General features: G+C 44.9%; 1 long non-coding RNA gene across 1 annotated transcript; it reads left to right on the top strand.

Annotated features, from left to right (window-relative positions):
• The first annotated feature begins 4,404 nt into the window (after window positions 1-4,404).
• LOC120867674 lies at window positions 4,405-8,202 on the top strand. Its single transcript, XR_005721967.1, has 3 exons — window positions 4,405-4,519; window positions 7,116-7,205; window positions 7,426-8,202. It is a non-coding gene; the product is annotated as an uncharacterized LOC120867674 (long non-coding RNA).
• Window positions 8,203-8,753: the final 551 nt, after the last annotated feature.

The following is an 8,753-nucleotide window of genomic DNA, read 5'->3' as shown; positions in this document are numbered from 1 at the left end:
AATTGATTAAATTCTAGAAAATACAAACTGACAGTAACAGAAAGCAGGTCAGTGGTCGTGAGTGGCAGAAGGGAGGGATTATAAGGGCATGAGGACCTGGGAGGATGATAGAATTCAGTCTCTTGATTCTGGTGATGGTTTTCTAGGTGTATATGAATGTAAAAAACTCATCAAGCTATATACTTTAAATGTGTGTAGTCTATTGTGCATCAATTATATCTTAATAAAGCCTAAAAAGCAGGATTGGGCATGATTCTGGTCTGGTTTTTAAGGAAAACATTTTAAACACACATACACATATATACGTAATCAGATACATGGGGTTTCCCTCGTGGCTCAGACAGTAAATTGCTCTCCTGCAATGCAGGAGAGCTGGGTTCGATTACTTTGTCAGAGAGATCCTCTGGAAAAGGGAATGGCTACCCACTTCAGTATTCTTGCTTTGAGAATCTATTGGACAGAGGAGCCTGGCAGGTTACAGTCTGTGGGGTCGCAAAGAATCAGACATGATTGAGCAACTAACACTTTAGCAAACAGATATATGCATGACAACGTGACTCACAAGGTCCTGTGTGATCTGATCCATGACCTTCTGCCCAGCATCATTTCTCACCACCCACCCTTTACCCTCCCGGTTGGGCACAGAGTGTCACTACTCTCGTTTCCTCCCTGGCCTCGTGCCGTCTCTCACCCCTTGGCTTTCTCACTTGCTCTGTGTTTCCTCCACCTGGAGGAAAGCTGTCTCACCCTTCACCTTCTCTTCTGGTCTGACTCCTCTTGATTCTTTTGGCTAAGATGTCCCCTCCTTCTTCAAACCAAGGGGTTTCCCGTTGGCACCCGATATTGTAATTGTTTAATACGTTTTCTCTACTCTTACCTTGTAAATTTCATGAAGGCAAGAGGCCCTATGTCTTCTACAGCTGAAGGCAGTCCTAATCTGGAGTCCCAAGTCTGGCACGTGGTAGGTATTCACTAGATATGAGTTTGAATGAAGGACCAAAATGATATTTTAAAAACTACTGAACAAGCACTACTTCTATACTAATACTTTATTAAGGAAAAAACTCCACATATAATTAATATTTTCCAATATACAGGCAACTATAATGTTAAGAGTGATTATTGAAATAGCATGTCACATAAGCAGTTAAGGATATAATGTTTACAGCCATTCTGACCTGGTTCTACCAGTTGCCAGCTAAGTAACCTTGGGCAGGTTATGTTATCTCTCTGAACCTCCGTTTTCTTCTCCCTATAATGGAGGTGATGGTATTGGGTCATTGTTATGAAGTGTTAATCAGATAAAGGATGGGGTGTGCTCAGTATGGAACTAGCACACAGCAGGTGTGTCACTATTATTATCAGCTTTATTATTATTATTGGACTGGCATTGTCATTCAGATTGGTTGAATATCAGCTATCAGCCAAAACCTCACATTTATCTGGTTCTCCTCTTCTTGCCAAGCATCGCTCATATAATAAGTACCTTAGCGGCTCTTTGCAGGAACCATGCGGGAAGTGAAACAGATATTATTATTACCCATTTTAAAAGGAAGCTGAAGTCCAGAGAAGCTAAATGATCTCACCCAAATTGCAGAGAAGGCAAACAGTGGCACCAGGGGTCAAACCTGAAACGGTTCAGCACCCCACAAAGGGTACTTGCTAGGGTCTTGCCTGCTCCTTGGATATGAAAGTGACTGAAGGCCCCTGCCAGGTGGAACCCAGCCTCCTCTCCAGTTCCCATCCCTGCCCCCCAAGTCAAATCTCCTGCACAGAGGTACGATCCTCCCCTCTCCCCTCACCCCTGCGTGTGCACGCGCACGCACACACAACTGCACCCTTTTTCTCTCTCTCACACTTTCTGCTCCTCTATTTCCCAAGATGCCCCTCCCTCTGAGCTGATCCTTTCCCACAAAAATACTGAAATATCATTTGATTAAGCAAAGCACTTGACCCTCCACCACCTCCACCCTGCTCAATAGGACCTAGAGACCAGTTCTCAGATAAAGACCCCCCTAACCTGTCTCTCGCCTCATTTAGCTCAGAGCTGGGAAGATTTGCTGTGTTTGCCCAGCACAAAAATTGTTCAATGGTGTGCTTAATTTTATTTTCTTCCTTAAATTCAAATAAAAAATAAATTTCACTAAAACCCTGGTTTCTGGGTTCTCTCAGAAAAAAAAAATGGGGAAGATGGGGCAACAAAGGCTCCTGGGTCAAACACAGTAGCAAGAAGCCCAAGTAGAGACACGGCTGCCCGGTAGCCAGCTCAGACTGTTACTCTGCGCCAGAATCCACCAGGCTCCCAAGTTTGCGTGACTTGTCTGTCCTCTGGGAGGATTTGAGGTTGTAATCCCTGCTCTGGCCATGTAACCCAACTGGCAGAGGTTTTACGTCAGTCTTCTTTCTTCCCTTCTCTAAGTGGAAAGACCCAGTTTTAGAGATTCATTTTCCACTGATGTAAATTATACTACCACCCCAAATTAGATAGCAGAAGCAGTTACATTCAGTTTGGTTTTCAACATATTTTCCACCCCAATGCAAAAATGTTATATGGCATATTTAGAATCTTTCCCCATCTCACAGTAAAGGTCTTTTTTCATGACAACTGAAATTCCCATTATTCAACTACCTACCATGTGCTTAAAGATTTGGAGGTGATTCTAGCTGATTCCAAAACTGGAACTGAAGAAGCCTAACTTTCAGCAATGTAGCCCCTAGTGTCATCTGCTTTAATGCTCATTAGTTGAATTGCTCTTTAGTTTATTGTTTGAAGTTCAGTGCATATTTTCAAAGGCAGTTAAGTTCCTCTTAAACTCTTGACACCATTTTTTCTGCCTCCCCCACTTTGCAAATTAGATGACCCTCAATTTCTTCCAAGGGCCCTGAGCACCGAGCAAAGAGGGGGTGGTCCTCACTGTGTAAACTTTCTCTCTCACTGCACAGGGACCAGCCACCTGATCTGTTTTCACTTAAGGAGTCCCCAACAAGCACCATCTGAAAGAACAGAGCAAACCCTAGTGAAGTGTAGCTCAAAGTGTGGTCCCTGGGCCAGTAGCATCAGCTAGCATCACACATGTGGGAGCTTGTTAGAAATGCATACTCTGGACTCCAGCCTAGACCTGTGGAATCCCAATCTGCATTTGAATAAAATCTCCAGTTGACTCACTGATAAATATTGGGTTGACCAAAAAATTTTTTCGGTTGTTCCATAAGGTGGAACATTTTGGCCAACCCAATAAAACCAGGTGAAAAAGACCTGGTTCTTCAGTGAAAAGGACCTTGAAGAAAGAGTGATATGAGAGTGACTGGGAATAGACGACAAAGATCAGCTGTTCTCAAATCTTTTGGTATCAGGATTCACCTATGCTCTTAAAGAGTGCTGAGTTTTTTGATTTGTTTTGTTTTATGTGGGTTATGGGCATGTGTGCTCAGATACTAAGGCATGTCCGACTCTTTGTGACACCATGGACTGTAGCCTGCTAGGCTCCTCCGTCCATGGGATTTCCCAGGCAAGAATACTGGAGTAGGTTGCCATTTCCTCCTCCAGGGGCATCTTCTCCACCCAGGGAGAGAGCCCACGTCTCTTGCATTGCAGGTGGATTCTCTACCACTGAGCCACCAGGGAAGTCTTAATGTGGGTTATATCTGTTAGTATTTGCCATATTAGAAACTAAAACTAAAACTATTTTTAAATATTGTAATTGATTTTAAAACAGTAGACATTACCTATTAACATGTATTTTATTAAAGTAGCTATATTTCCTAAAACCAAATGAATTAATGAGTGGCATATTTTCACGTTTGCTGATCTCTTTAAATATTTACCTTAAGAGAAGATGTCTGGATTTCATATCTGCTTCTACATTCAGTCTTTTGCAACATCACATGTCATGTGGACTTTGGAAAACTCCACCGCATATATGGGAAAGAAATAGTGAAAAAGACAAATACCCCCCACATATTAACAAAGATAGTTTTGACTTTGCCTATCGCCGGTCCCGCCCCACCCCCCAACACACACAGAGGGTCCGACGCAGACCACACTTAGAACTGGAGATGCAAAGTGATCTAGCAGTGGAGAAAGGCCTCCCAGTGGGGTGGCGTTTAAAAGGGTGCTCTGAATGAAAGAGTCCTTATGGGAAGACCCCACTTTCAACAGCATAGAGATCAGATCGTGCAGTGAGATCTCTATGCTGGTCTATTTCTACTCTGGTCCTTACCTGGTCCTAGAGTAGCTGCAAAAGTAATGACAGTTCCCTTATCCTCTCTGAGCCTCAGTTTTCTGGTCTGTTGTATGAGGAGGGTGATCTCTAATGTTACAGTCCCCACCCCACCCTCCAAGCTTCTAGGAGGTCCCAGCGGGAACATTAGAGCAACCCTCTCATTTGCCCAGCAGAGGGCGATGGAGACCATCCCTGGCTGGATCACCTCCACCCCGGAGGCCCTTCACTGCCTTCACCACCCAGACAGAAGGTTCCCTCGTGATCGGGGCGGTTTCCTTGGCACCAGCTGGCACCAGGTATCTTGGGCAACCTGGGCTGTCCCCAGGGGATGACTGCGAGCCGCTAGAGCCCTTCACATTGCTCCAAACGTGGCCAGGTTGGGATGCTCGGATTCTCCCTAGAAGTATGTCTGGGAAGAGCAGAGGGAAAGAACTGGTTTGGGCAGACACATTCCCCACCCCACCCCCACCCCCCTACTGGGCTGGTCGATGAGGAACCACCCAGGAGCTGTTGACTCCTCGCTGGGAAAACCGGGCGGGGTGGCCGGAAGGGAACAAGACGGAGCACCGCGCCAGTTCTCCCCCAGGGCTGCCTGCCTGCAGGCGCGGGGCGCACTTGCATCAGCGCTGCCAAGACCCGGGCAGGGGCCGCCCGCGATGTCAGCCGCCTTCCCAGAAGAATTCCACCGCCTGTGGCCAGGGGCCCGGCCTCTGTGGGGGCGGGGGCTTTTGGTTTCAGAGGATGACACCACTCTCTCGCTGCGTCTCCTCGCCTGCACTCTGTTGTCATGGAGATGACGGCATCCTGGTAGCCTTGGCAAGGCCAACCCGACCTCGAGAAGTGACCCGGAGCTCGGCCCACTCAGGAAACCACTGGCTCGAGGATGCCCGCCCTAGGACATGGGGCTGCGCGTCCCGGATTCTCCCCTGGGGGCGCCCTGTTGGGCCACCTTCCTAATTCCAAAGGATTATCAAGATCTCAAAGCACTCTCGCCAAGGGTCTTAGAAACAACCCTAAAAAAAAAAAAAAAAAAAAATCGAAGCCCAAAGAAGAGCCCGAAAACAGCACATACCAGACAGACCTTAGAATGAATCCTCTAAGATTTTGCTTTTTCCTTACTTTTCTTTCCAGAGAGCATTTTCTTATGATTCTCTTCAAAAGATTCTCTGGCTACAGCTTCACTTTGAGTGAAGCAATGTTTGTTTTAATTCGCTTTGGCAAGCTTGTGCCACTTAGAATGTGCCAGGCAGAGAGAATAGGGGGTGATTCTACAAATAGTACTAGCCAGCATGCCTTTAACACTTTCAACCACGCAGAGAGGTAAACTCACTTAACCTTCCCTACAAGCATAGGAGGTAGGTCTTGTCCAATTCTAGAAAAGGGAATTCAGATTATCCAATGAATCGGAGACCAGCTTGGAAGCCAAATCAGATCTGAATCCTAAACCAAGGATCTTAACCATTATCAAGCAGCCTCTCAAAGCATCAGTTAAAATGGTGGCTATGACCTTTACTCTCTGGGATTAATGCATTTTTACTGCACTGAGACCATGCATTTAATTTTTGTGTGTAAATATATAACAACTGGGAAGGTCAGGACAAAAATAAACCTAAAGAATGAATAAGAATTCTATAATCATAATATAAATGCCTCTGCTGCTGCTGCTGAGTTGCTTCAGGCGTGTCCGACTCTGTGCGACCCCATAGACGGCAGCCCACCTGGCTCCTCTGTCCCTGGGATTCTCCAGGCAAGAGCACTGGAGTGGGTTGCCATTTGCTTCTCCAATAAATGCAGCTAACATTGGCTGAATACCCAGTATGCCAGGAACCCTCTACAATCATTACATTTGATAGAACTCTTTAAAGTCAGTTCTGTTACTTGGGTCCCCACTTTGCAGACAAGGAAACTGAGTCACAAAGAAATGAAGTGACTTGTCCTTGTACATCTGGTAGATTAATATTTAGTAATTAACAGAATCGGGTGTTGATCTAAGGTAGGCATTCGGTAAAATCACACTCTGCTTGGGAGAGAATGGAGGACAGAAAACACAAACACGTCAAGAAAACCTCATTCATTCAGACCATTTCCATCTAAGATATATTAAATTTGAAAGCAGGCCAGGGTAGGGTTCCTTTTATTCCCCTGGGGGGAAAAAGCATTGCTAAGCAAGTAATATAAACATACTGAGAATATTTCTGTGGGACATTTTAGAATTTAGAATGCACTTTGTACCCATCTTTACGACACTCCTGAGAAGTAGTCCGAACCAGTCACTTTAGTCCCAGATTACAGGTGAACTGCAAGAGGCTTTGCAGAGAAAACTTTTTAACTGTTAAAGAAAACAAGTAATCTTTAAGGTTGCAAAAGTAAACCACCCACAAGAGATAAAAAGTGGAAGCAATCCAAATGTCCATTAACAAATAGATGGATAGATAAAATGTAGTGTATACATACAATGGACTTATTTAATCTTAAATAGGAACGAATGTCTGACACAGGCTATATCATGGGTGAACCCTGAGGACATTATGCTTTGTGATTTATAAACCAATCACAAAGGACAAATTGTGTGTGATTCCACTTAAATGATGTATGGTAGACAAACTAATAGAGATGCAAAGATATAGAGGTTATCAGGGGCTGAGTGGAGGAGGAAAAAGGGAGTTATTATTTCAAGGGTACAGAGCTTTTGTTTGGAAGAGTGAACAAGTTCTAGAAATGGATGATGATGATAATGGTACATCACTGTGAATATACTTACTGCCCTTGAACTGTATGCTTAAAAATGATAAAAATGGTCAACTTTGTATGTTTTATCACAATGAAAAAAATTGCTTAAAAAGAGGAAACTGCCTTAGCACTCCCCATTCTTATGTGACCTTTTCTTTTCAGAAGGGAATTCTCACGTGCTTATTAAAGCAGAAGTGGCTTAAACCCAGACCCGTGTCTTAGCTTCACAGGGACTGCTGCCACCGCTTGAAAGTAAGAAAACATCACACCTTTAAAAATAGCTCACAATCGTGCGTTTTTGCTAACTACAGGAGCCCGGTATTCCCCTCAGGTATTCCACATGAGCAAGATCTGTCCGGGAGGGGGCTGAAGCAGGAGTGAGTCACTGGTTTGGCAGGTGAGGTCATCGTGGGGTGACCGTCTGCGTCAGGCGGGCTCCTCACCTCCCACTTCTCCCGTCTTCTCCCCTCAGGGGCGGCCAGGTCACCAGCCAGCTTAGCTGGAAGTCGAGCTGCTCCAGTGTGATGTGCACCGGGAGACATTCCTCTTTATGACTCAGTGATTCAACACCCCAGCAGATGGGCTCATAAAGCCTCCGGTAACCAAAGCCAGCTCCGAGGTCAAGACCCCAGACTGCCAAGTCACACTCTATAAGTAAAAGAGGGCAGACGTACATCCTTGGGAAGGGAAAGGAAAGAGCTTATTTTCTGTTTGGTGGAATGCTAACTATCTAAGAAATGTTGGAATGGTTCTACTTATCTTGATTATCCTGATTAAGACAACTTAGGAAAGTGGCACAGGGAAAGGGACAGTAAATATTTGCTGAATGATTCTTACTTTGGAGGAGTTCAACTGCAAAGACAATCCCAAACTACAAGTAGAAAAATAGATATTCTTATAATACTTACTTTCCACCAACCTTGATTTTCTCACAGGGGGCTCCAGAATGGGGGCTTGATATATTTTCCTGCCAATGACAGAGGTTTCATGCAGACAACTATGGTGTTAACACAAAAAATAATATTTAGGCAGGTAACTAGGTTATTAAGAAGTGGTAATAAGAAAGGACTTTCTTGGACATATTTGTACACTCATCTAGCAACCATTAGCAGAGGTGCCTTGTATGTATTTAAGGTGAAAGAGAGAGAGAAAGAGAAAGTTTTTGATTTATTTGCCTTTTTTCTCTTTCGTCTGTGTGCTGTTGAGTCAATCCAGTATGGTTGAAGGCACATGGGTGTTAGCATCAGACAAGCCCTGTATTAGTCAGTCAGAGACTGTTGGTTGAACTAGGTTCAAATCAGCTGGAAGGGGAGAAATTCAGGGGGTGACTTCAGGCACAGCTGTATCCAAGAGCCCAGATGATAATGTCGGGGATCTGTTATTCTATATCTCTCAACTCTGCCTTCATGGGCCTGTGAGGTACCGAAGAATCTTCCCAGGAGCTCTGGGCTTACATTTGCCTAGTATATCTTCTCTCCCATCATAAATGTCTCACAGGCTGAGAACCTTACAGTCTGAGAAAGAGGTGGAAGCTGTTTCCATAATCAAAGGGAATGGTTGCTGGGCAGGCAAAGACAATAGGTGTCCGCTCCCTGTGTGTAAACGTCTGCCTGCGGGAGAGAGGGGTTGCAGTGCAGGTGCCGCTTTCCCCGGGCTTGTCCATGAGTCAGCCCTGGGTGGCGAAACGTGTGTGCTCTGGACTCAGCGGACCGGAGTCGAAACTGGCTCTTCACTCGCTGTGTGGTCTCCAGCAACTCACTTTGCAGTAATCATGCTAATAATTACCATGTTTTGAAGGTG

The sequence above is a fragment of the Oryx dammah genome, unplaced genomic scaffold, assembly GCF_014754425.2.
Source record: "Oryx dammah isolate SB20612 unplaced genomic scaffold, SCBI_Odam_1.1 HiC_scaffold_9, whole genome shotgun sequence".
Taxonomy (NCBI): Eukaryota; Metazoa; Chordata; class Mammalia; order Artiodactyla; family Bovidae; genus Oryx; species Oryx dammah.
This window is presented reverse-complemented; position numbering and strand designations above follow the sequence as displayed.